This window comes from Hyperoodon ampullatus (assembly GCF_949752795.1).
Source record: "Hyperoodon ampullatus genome assembly, chromosome: 9".
Lineage (NCBI taxonomy): Eukaryota > Metazoa > Chordata > Mammalia > Artiodactyla > Ziphiidae > Hyperoodon > Hyperoodon ampullatus.
The window spans coordinates 29,082,834-29,094,405 of NC_136922.1; the positions used below are offsets into that span (position 1 = coordinate 29,082,834).

Consider the following 11,572-nt stretch of genomic DNA (forward strand, 5'->3'; position numbering starts at 1 on the left):
TAAAAAACTTATACTATAATTTTCAAATTTCATTAGAATTTTTATTCTGTGACTATTAAATTCCAAATATTTAAAATTTCTGGCTTTTTCTTCCTATTATATGTACTGTAACAGCAAGGTAATGAAAGGATATTCAAAGACTGTCTTACATTGGGTTCTCTTGATGGCAGACTCTGAAGCAGAGTTTAACCTATAGGAGGCTTATTAGGGAATTCCTTCTGGATTGATAACTTTGGAAGGGAAGAAGGGAGGGGACACAAGCTGAATTTGACAGAAGCAGAGGTTGTGCATCCACTGATGTACCTTGGCTGATCCCATAGGGAGCCCTGGAACTAACACACTAGAGTTGTTCTGAGTTGGGCCAAGACTGTGAGTTTCTTCTACCTTCCACATCCAGGCTGACTGATGTACCCCCATAACAATCACTCATTGGATACAGGCAGACTTGGAAGAAGCATAACCTTGGGCAAGTGGTCCATTGCAGCTGAAGCAATCCTGAAGGAGCTTGCAGCTGAATGTGATCCACTGACAGCACTCCCTGAAGCTCTGACAAGAAGTCTTTCTTTGAAAAGGATAGAGCCTCTCTTTGTCCATGGTAGTGGTTTATGTAATCTTTTGGAAAAATTATATTAGTTCAAGAGACATTTTCAGACAATGAGAAATATCTTGACAAGGTCTACTGAACATTTAATAAGAAATGCTGACAAGTGATAAAATTAATGGAATTTTTTGTGAAATGTGTTTGTTATTTTTGAAGGTCATTATGTGATTAAGGAAATAGATTTTAAAATTTATGTATCTAGTTTATATAACAGCTAGAAATAAATATACCATAGAAGCCTAGTTGTTTAGATATTTGGGCAAGTTTAAGAATTTGTAGGGTAAAACATGAGATTGTGTGTTTGTCTTGACTTTTCAGAAAAGAATTTTAATTCTAGTTTTGTTAAATGATTACTCATGATTTATGGTTCAATGATTCTTCCAACAAGGTCACCAAAGGCTATTGTGGAGTTCTGCTTCTCCAGTTTTTCAGTGGACATTGAAGGGTTTATAGCTGCAATTCACTACATCAACTGTATTTTTTGGTTCAGTGAATTGGAGACTATCGATCATATAGTTTTAGAACCAGAATTTAAAACTAAGGAGCGTGAAATAAAGTTTACAAGATGGTAGCCCACAAGCCAAATGTGGTTCACTGGCAAGTTCTGTTTGTACCACTTTGTATTCATATAAATTATGAAGTAGTTGCTATAGACTGAATTAGTTGCTATTCTCTGCCCCGTTGCAGGAAGAATTATACTTACTGCCTTCATAGACATTGGTCTTGGCCATGTGACTGTTTTAGTATGTGAAATGTTACTGATTTTGGCTTTTAGGACCACTGGATGCTTTGTCATATTCTCCTTGTCCTCTGCTGCAACTCAATCAGCCTCAAGAGAATATGACACGTAGCAGACATTCAGCACAGCTGCAGCGAAACTGTGATGCCATGTAGAATGGACAGGAAATAAACTTTGTTGCTGTAAGTCATTAGAATTTTCAAATTGTTCATTACTACAAAATAATCTTGCCTATCCTTTACAATTTGCCAACATTTATACATAAAAACTGTGATTTCTGATTTAACCAGAATATTTGACAATTTCAGTACTGAATATTGGTTGCTTCTTTAGGTAAACAGTGCATGATCCAGTTTACCAAGGTGCCTGTGTAGTTTTTGGTTACATATTAATATCTATCCCTGGTAGAAAATCATGTTTGCTGCTCTGACCTAAGTAAGACTTTTCCTGCCAATCCAACCACATTGCATATGACGTGAATTTAAGCTGTATGTGTGATAGCCCACGTAAGCAAACTGAAACCTAAGCCAAGGTCAATTCCTGCAAATGCCTCAAGGTTAGGAAGAACAGACACCTTGCTCCTCGCACCTGTCGCTGGAGTGTTCTAACCATTTTCTGTTTGGCACTGCCTGACTAGAATTCATGTTTGCTCATACAAGCTTTTAAAAATTGTAATATGCCTCAGTTTATCTTTTAACAATATATAAATCACATGCATATACATACACTTACAGTCATCACAATATTACTGGCAACTCTTAAAGTATTTCCATTAATGTCAGAAATAAAACAACTATACTCATCACCAGTAATATGTAATATCTTGTTGGAAATATTAGCCAATTCACAAAGGAATAAAAAGAGTTATCTATACTGGAAAGGATGAGTCAAATTATTAAGGTTTACAGAAATGCAACTCACTACCAATTAATCTCCAAAGATTTAGTTAAATAATTATTAAAACTAATATGAGATGATTAATATCTTATAAAAATACGCCAGAACCCATAGTTTTCTAATATATTCACAATACATACAGTAATACACTCTAATGGAAAAAAATTAATTTACAAAGTAAACACTATAGGTTTCCTTGGGGAAAAATTAGAAGAAGATGTGTAGGCCCTCTTTAGGAAATACTGTAAAATATCACTGAGAAAATTTAAATAACAGCTGAGATATGCTATGCTCTTAAGTGGAAAAGTTTAATATTATAAAAATAGGAATTACTATCAATTAATTTACATATTTAATACAATTGCAATCAAAATACAAATACTAATTTAAGGAACATGATATAATGATTGTAAAATTCTATCTAGACACTACAAGTATAAGAACAGCAAGGAAAATTATTGAGGGACAAAAAATTTTAACAAGTGTTAAAAGATAATATGGCCAAAATGAGTGTGGTACTATCTTAAAAGATAAAGAAAGCAATGAAACAAAAGAAAGGCCTGTAAAAACAGGGAAATTTACTGTGTGTTGCAGGTGAGAATTTAAAAAAAAATAGGTGAAATGAATAGGTGTATTATGATTTTATAAACAGGGAGTCATGCCAGGAAGAAAGTAAAGGTTAGACTTAATAAAAATGTAAAAATCATCAAAATTCTGTCAAAAAATACCATAAACACGATGAAAAGTAAAGAGCATTTTTACAAATCAATGAAAAGATGTACACCCCAAAAGAAACAGGGACAAAAAACATGGATTACTGTATCAGTCAAGAATCTTTCAGTGTTGATATCAAAAACCCAACACAATTGGCTCAAATAGAAAGAAGGATACATTTGTTCATTTAACTGGAAAACCTATGGAAAGCTAGATTCAACTGTTTAAGCTATAGCATCTGAACTCTTTTTCCACCTCTGAATTATGTTTTCCTATATATTGGCTTCATTTTCATACAAGCCCTTTTCTTCTGGTGGCAAGGGGACCATGGGCAGTTTCAGGGTTACATCCTACTTTCTCAGCTACCCCAAACAAGAAAGGAATCCCACCAGCAAAGTCAAAGATAAGCTTAAATTTGCTCTGATTGGGACATGTACTCCAGAATAAGTATAATCAGGAAGTCAGAGATGAGTCCTGTGATTGGTCATCCTTGGTCACATGAACCTTTTTATGTGCTATTAGCTCATCCAAGCCACATAGAATATGGCACAGAGATAATTTCTCATAGAAAATAAGTTCTGTTCCTGGAAAGTGAAGGGGTAGGCCAGACTACAAAGAATTGATCCAAATTCGAATATGGACAAGAATGACAACTGAGTTGAAATTATCTTCACTTTGATTTATAAGCAGAACTAGGATAAAAAAAATCTCAAAGGATGAAAGGAGCTCCCTCACGCCTCTGGAGTTCCTTGCAGAGGCATGCCTGAAGTTTTTATATAATGCTACATGTGTGGCAAGCTGCCAGTCAGAGTGACTGTGAGTTTCAGGTCCATTGCCAAAATTATATCGTTATCCTGTTACAGGAGACACGTCCGCACTCTTCGGTCTACCTACTACTATGTAAGGGAATTCTTGCTGCCCTAGGTTGACTTCTAGGGCTTGTGTCCTTGGTCTAAAGGTAGACTGGATGCTGGGCCTTAAATGTATATCATTTAATATACTTAAAGAGAAAAGTCACAAAAGCCAAAGAGAAAACCAACTATAAATAGATAAAAGACAACAACATGCACTAGTAATGAAATAATTGTAAACTAATGAAACATTGCAGGTATTCTTTACCTATCAGATTAGCAATGGTTTTACAGTTTATACTATTCTATTTGGAAGGGGGCATGAAGAAATGCACACTTTAATATACTGTTCAATACATTTTAAGTTGGTAATATTTCTACAAGGCAATCTGGTATCAATTTATCAAACTTTTAAAGATGCAGTTTTTTCTTAAAATAATATTTATTTCACTATTCTTTACTCTTGGAAAAAGCTATAGAAATATATACATATGTGGACATATAGAATACATGTATTATTTCAACAATCTAGTAATCGAAAGGAAAATTAAACATGGATATAATTAACACTTGATTGATCTCCATTATATTTCCATGGCAGGGATGTTATTATTGTCTTAATTTTGAATCTCAGTCTTTCAATTTTTTTTTTTTTTTTTTTGGCAGAGCCAGCTGAAGCTTTATTCTGAAAAAGACACTTGGACTGGCTTTTAGTTGGGGGCGTGGGCAAGAGAGGGAGCCCCAGGCAGTTGACTCCCCCAGGGGTGGGCTAAGGACGGGACTGAGCCTCAGGTCTTTGGTTCCAGCACTCCCCTGCATAACTCCTTCTTGCAGGAGCAAGTGAGTGGAGAGGCTGGGAGGGATCTCAGGAGCCTTTCACTTAGGCAGGATGTCAGAGGACTCGGACACCAGCTTCCCATCATGGGTCTCAATCTTCTTCACAACCACAGCCTTGGAACTGCTACGGCTGAAGGAGCCAGAGCCCCCTCCAGAGCCCAAGCTGGACTGGTAGGAGCTCAAGCCGTAGTTGAGGCCAGGGGTCCCACAGGCTGAGGTGAGTCCACCTGAGTACCCGTTGATGGTCTTGGTGTGGATGCTCATCTTCTGCATCCCAGACTCCAGCCAGCTCTCCTCGCCCTCCAGCAGCTTGCGGTAGGTGGTGATCTCCACATCCAGGGCCAGCTTGACCTTCATCAGCTCCTGGTACTCGCGCAGCTGCCATACCATGTCTTGCCTGGCGGTTCCCAGAGCAGCCTCCAGCTCCACCAGCTTGGCCCGAGCATCCTTGACGGCCAGCTCCCCACCCTGCTCAGCATCAGCAATGGCGGCCTCGAGGGAAGCCCTCTGGCCTTTGAGGCCCTCGATCTCAGCCTGGAGTCAGTTGATGTTCCGGTTCATCTCAGAAATCTTCGTGCGATGGAGGTCATCCCCGTGCTTCCCAGCCAAGGTCTGCAGCTCCTTGTACTTGATCTGGTACATGGTCTCAGCCTCAGCCTGGCTGCAGTTGGCGATCTCCTCATACTGGGCCTTTACCTTGGTGATGATGCCATCCAGGTCCAGAGAGCGGCTGTTGTCCATGGACAGGACCACGGAGGTGTCAGAAATCTGCAACTGCATCTCGTGGATCTCCTCTTCATACAGTTGCCTGTAGATGTTGATCTCGTCAGTCAGCCCTTCCAGGCGGGACTCCAGCTCTACTTTGTTCATCTAAGCTTCATCCACATCTTTCTTGATGATGACAAATTCATTCTCCATGTCTGTGTGCTTTTGGATGTCTTCCTCATACTTGGCCTTGAAGTCCTCCACCAGCCCTTGCATGTTGCCAAGCTCCACTTCCAGCTTCAGCTTCTCCTGGGCCAGGGTTTCCAGCTGTCGCCAGAGGTTGTTGATGTAGCTCTCAAACATGTTGTCTACGTTGCTCCGGGCTGTCTTCTGCTGCTACAGGAGGTTCCATTTGGTCTCCAAAATCTTGTTCTGCTGTTCCTGGTGCCGTACCTTGTTGATGAAGGAGGCGAACTTGTTGTTCAGGGTCTTGATCTGCTCCTTCTCCTGGGTGCGCACAACCTGGATGTCGGGGTCCACCTCCTGCTTGAGGGGGCTCAGCAGGCTCTGGTTCACTGTGACAGCTGTGATGTCCCCCAGACCTGGGGCCCCACTGTAACCTGCAGCCAGACTCATGCTGCTGCCCAGGCCGCCCCAGAAGCTGCTGCTGCTGCCCACCCGGGAGAAGGCCGAGGAGTTGATGCGGGCACCCGGCCCACTGGTGTACGAGCAGCTGCTGAAGGACGGGGGACCGGAGGTGGACACCCTGTAGGACTTCTGGGTCACCCTGATGGACATGGTGGAGGCTGGAGAGGAGGCGAGGAGGCCAAAGCACACAGAGACTCGAGGAGTTGCGAAGCTGATCCTCAGTATTTCAAATTTTGATCATGGGTATTTAGAGTTCATTTTGGAGAATGAGTTTTTAATCCCTAATTATATGTAGATTTTTGCAAAAACATTTTCTAAAGGGTCTTAATTTTTTTTAACTTAAAAATATGCACATCATTAGTTGATTATCCTCAATGTACTTTGAGAAAGGCTACATTGTCAAAATTTAAAAGATATATACTAAAAGAAGTGTATTGTTAGTGGACTTCTACATTCTGAAAAAGAGAGTGTCTGGGTAATATAATATCTTCTTGTTTATAAATTTATGAAGTGATATTGAAAATATAATTCATGTTCTGGCCTACAAAATACTGAAATCATACATATTTTAATGAAACAAATATATTGTGTAATGTAGCCCATATATATTATTTGGTCCCTGCATAGTAAGCCCAAATCACCAATATTTTTTTTAAATATATTAACAGGCAAATATAAATTACACTTATATCTATTATGGAAACACTAACTCATAAACCCATAAAATTACATAAATACTATCTTAACAGTTCATTTTGCATTAAAAAAATTGATGATTAAATACAGATGACAGTTTAATCATAGGGTACTCAATTAACTGAGACAAAAAAGTGAAAAAATTAACAGTCACAAAGCACTCTTTTAGCGGATACTTAAAATGGAAAATTGATAAATTTGAGATGAACAATTTTCTTTAAAACTAAAGTGAAATCTACATTATTTTATACCAAGTGAAGTTGCCTTTCATTCATTTTTCCATTAAAAAGAGTGAGTCTAAGAATCCTGTGACATAATTTAACTTTTTCTGGAAACATTAAAAAAAAATTCCTTTGTTTCTAGGAGGCCGAGGTATCTTCATATCAATTTTAGTCTAAAGTGAAATAAATTACTAAACAAAATTAATTTCTCCAATCCATGTTTTGAAGATCAGGTTATCATTAACTTGGAACAAAAGTAGTTTTAAGAATTTTCTTTCTCCTCTGCACAATTCCTGAAATGACAGTCTTCCGATTTAGGTGTGATTGTAGGGCATGTTGTTACTTTTTGAACAGCCAGGAGGAAGTAGATTGAGTTGTTTGCCTTGACATTGCTTCTAGGTGGCAATCTGGCTGAATGGTTACCGTGAATATTTACAAATACTACCACCCATACAGAGCAAACTTGCTGCTCCAAATATTGCTCTCCATGATCAAAAGACCACATTCTACTTATTGTTCATTATATTCTTACTCAGCTATGTTGTTATTTCACAGTGCCAGTTGAAACTCTTCCCTCACTAGACAAATGATTTCTTTCTCAAAAAAAAAAAATTGTTTTTGGAAGCCATTGGAATTAGCATAAAATCTAGCTTTGAATGAAAAACTAGAATGACATCTAACTTTAAATTTCAGTTCAGGTCAGCAAAAAATTTTGAGACACCTGCTTTATACAAAAAATGATTTGCACTTATGAAGATTCAAAATAATTAGTGTCCTTGACTTCAAGATCTAGAACAGTGGTTCTCAATTACTCTTACTATAATAGGGAAGAACACATCTGACTCCATGCTGGATCTGTTTCTTTTACTTTAACCTTTGTGTTCTGTTGCCTGTGCTTAGCCATGCTGGCTCTGCACCTTTTGTAGAAGAATGTTGCCTACAGCCTGAAATATATAGGATAGCCTATTCTCGAGGTTCTGACCTTTAAAGGTATAACACTCTCATTCACATAGAGATAAAAAGTTGCAGAACAGAGAATAACATTTGTCCTGTTGGAGGTTTACAGGAACAACATGACCTACGTGGAGACATGCAAGAACAAAGGATTCTGACACCAAGAAGTTCGCCACAAGCAACAATATCCCCTCCCCTTTTAGTATAAAAGAAGCCTGAATTCTAACTCGGGTAAGATGGTTCTCTAGGATATTAGTCTGCCTTCTTCTGGGTCTGCTGACTTTCAGAATAAAGTTGTTATTCCTTGCCCCAAAGACGCATCTCCCAATGTACTGGCCTGTGGTGAGGAGAGAATGCGTTTGGACTAGGTAACATTATCACTTCAGTGTTCCTTCCAAATGTGAGACACCCCTGCTTCTCAATGCAGCCATGCCCTTGTGGGAAGGGCATCTCAGAATTGCCAGAATTACTGGAGGAATGAAGTAGAGCATAGCTGATTTTCCACCAATTTTCCCATTTGAAAGAGGCACAAATCCTCTAGCAATTGTAACATCTATTGAAAATTTATCATCCTCTGGTATTTTGTTAAGTACTTTAAAAAGATTGTGTCTTTTAATAAGCACAACACACATAAACAATCTCTGAACTTAGGTACTAATATGAAATCAGTTTTCTCAGGAAACTGAGTCTTAACAAAGTTAATAGGTGATTCCTGTTACATTTCCCAAGATTTTGCTCAGTCCTCACTAGATTTACCCTCATATAGACAATCCTTCTATCATTTCAGGATAGTCATAAGCCCCAAAGAATCGGAAAGTAGATCCTGGACCCCTAAGTGGATGGAAAGGAAAGCCTATCACCAACTTCCCCACTCAAGTATTGTTAGAGAAATCTGTTCAATATTTCTCCCTGAATGAAGACAGTGGAAAGGCACTCCTATATTGAATTCAAATAGTAATGGATCTGTACAAAGGGAGGTATAGTTCTATCCTATAATTCTATATTCTACCTTATATAGTTTCAATGATGACCAATTGATACTTGGTCACCAACTGATATAAAAACAAAGATACTTTAGCATACTAAGCGAAGTAAGTCAGAAGGACAAAGACACATACCATATGATATCACTTATGTGTGGAATCTAAAATTTGACACAAATGAACTTATTTACAAAACAGAAACAGACTCACAGACATATTAGAAAACAAACTATGGGGGGTGAGGGATAAATGAGGAGTTTGGGATTAGCAAATACAAGCTACTATATATAAAATAGATAAACAACAAGGTCCTACTGTGTAACATAGGGAACTATACTCAATATCCTGTAACAAACCATAGTGGAAAAGAATATGAGAAAGAATATGTATATATATGTATAACCAAATCACTTTGCTGTATACCAGACTAACACAACACTGTCAATCAACTATACATCAATTTAAAAAAAATACTTTAAATAATTATAGAAACAGAGTGTTTTGTTATTATCACTCATTTGGCACCTCTAATGCATTGGCTTATTTTGCTAGTTTTGCTCCAACTAAACTGAAAAGTCCCAGGATGTTAGCTGGTATGTGAATTGTGCTGCATTGTAGCTCTTTGCTTTTGCATTGCAGCTCTATACTTTTAGCATAGTGCCTTATATTATAGGTTCACAGCTTTCATTTTCTGACTTATCATAGGAAACTTTAAATGTGTTTGGTGGCAAAATATCTTGAAAACTAAATAAATGAGAGGAAATGTGAAGGAAAACTTTGACTTCAACTGTCACTATTATGAATACTGAGTCATATACAAAAATGTTCAAGGCAAGTCTCTGACATTGCCAAGGAAATAAATATAGTGTGAGCATAAAATTATTGCTGGTTTCTAAAGAATGACACCTTATTATAAAATTCAGTTCTAAGTTAGAAAGTGAGCCTGTTTTGAATTTCTTTCTTGATGAGGTCTAAGAGACATCACTTGCTGGCAGAGCAGGGGTTTATAAATGATTTGATCTCATCTCACTGCATAGTGACAAGGAGTTAGAAGTTAATTTTTATAGTGTAATTCAAAGCGTTTAATAATTTAATCAGAAGTCAATTTTCAATTTTCAGTAAGAATAAGACAAAAATAGACGTGGGTTTATAATTCTAAGCCCAACATCTCCTATAAAATTAATGATGTGATTTGATTTTTGAATACAGTTTAGACTACCAATTTAGCTTTGTACTAACAATCTACATCAAAGACTCATTCTAGTTGTGTCTGGGGGAGAAGGATGAAATAACTACTGTTTTTCCCTTTCAGAGTGATGGCTTCTCAGACTGTTTGAAACGTGACTATTAAAACTACCATGAAGAAAGTAAAAGAACATAATAAAATACAATACAGAAGCTTTGTGCTAAATAGGTTATTAGGTGAGAAGTCCAACAATAATGAATAACAGCTTATAAAAATATGTTAGGAAAATATATGATAGAAGAAATTCCCTAAGTATGTTCTTCAACAAATCTACTTTTGTCAATGAATTGGCTGAATAAACTGGCCAGCATGGATAATATATCTGTTGGTACTTTTTCATTGATTATGTTTATTATTTATGTAAGACATTAATATGTGCTATGAATTATGCCGGGGAAGGGCAATATGAAGGTAAGTTCACTTGTTTTTCAGGAGATATCCACAATTAAAGACAGACATAGCAAACATTTATAATAAAATAAAAGTGGTATGTGGGACTTCCCTGGTGGTGCAGCAGTTAAGACTCTGCACTCCCAATGCAGGGGGCCCAGGTTCAATCCCTGGTCCAGGAATTAGAACCTGCATGCATACCTCAACTAAAAGTTCACATGCCGCAACTAAGAATTCACATACCACAACTAAGGAGCCTGAATGCTGCAAATAAGGAGCCCACCTGCCACAACTAAGACCTGACGCAACCAAGTAAATAAATATTAAAAAAAATTAAAACAATGGCAGTGAAATAAACTATAAAGCACAAAAAATAAAAAAAGTGATATGTAGTATGCACTGAGGAATGGAAGGAATAGCAGAAAAAACAACTAAACACGCCCCCCACCCCAGCCCTGCTGAGATGACTGAAAAATCTTCATTTACAAGAAGCCTTGAGAAATGAACAGAAAATTTCCAGAGAAATGAAATTAGGGAGTGATTCAAGGACTGTAGAAAAAATTGAGGTATATGAGTCAATAACAGGCAGTTTGAATCCTTACAGTCTATGTAACTAATTTGAAGGTGATGCCATAGTCAGTGAAAATTTATAGAATGTTTACAAACAAATACAGTCATACCTATAATATTACCCTGTGATTTTTGTTGATAATGTTTTAGAATGAAGAGATTATGTAGACTGAATAGAAATAGTAGCGATGGAGGAAATGGATCAATGATATATTTCATAGAATGCTAGCTACTCTAACCCATATATTCAATGATGTTTTATTTCTCATGGCTTCCTCTTGTGACTTCCCTATAAGGAGGGATTTGGAGGTGCTTCCATCTTGTACTACCTGTATCTTGAACACATGACCACAGATCACAGCCAAAAGGCAAAAGAGAACTACATGACACTCTCAGAAGAAATATTAACAGCCAGGTGTTCATCATTTTCTCATTTTCTCCCACTTTCCATTAAACAGAACTGTTCATGTGAAAGTTAACTGCAAAGCAGGCTTGCAGGTATAATCTTCCTATTTGCCAA

At 37.5% G+C, this 11,572-nt stretch overlaps 1 pseudogene across 1 annotated transcript; it reads right to left on the minus strand.

Annotated features, from left to right (window-relative positions):
* Window positions 1-4,678: 4,678 nt before the first annotated feature.
* Window positions 4,679-6,142, minus strand: LOC307058073 (keratin, type II cytoskeletal 8-like; annotated as a pseudogene). Its single transcript has one exon. The product of its transcript is annotated as a keratin, type II cytoskeletal 8-like (transcript).
* Window positions 6,143-11,572: the final 5,430 nt, after the last annotated feature.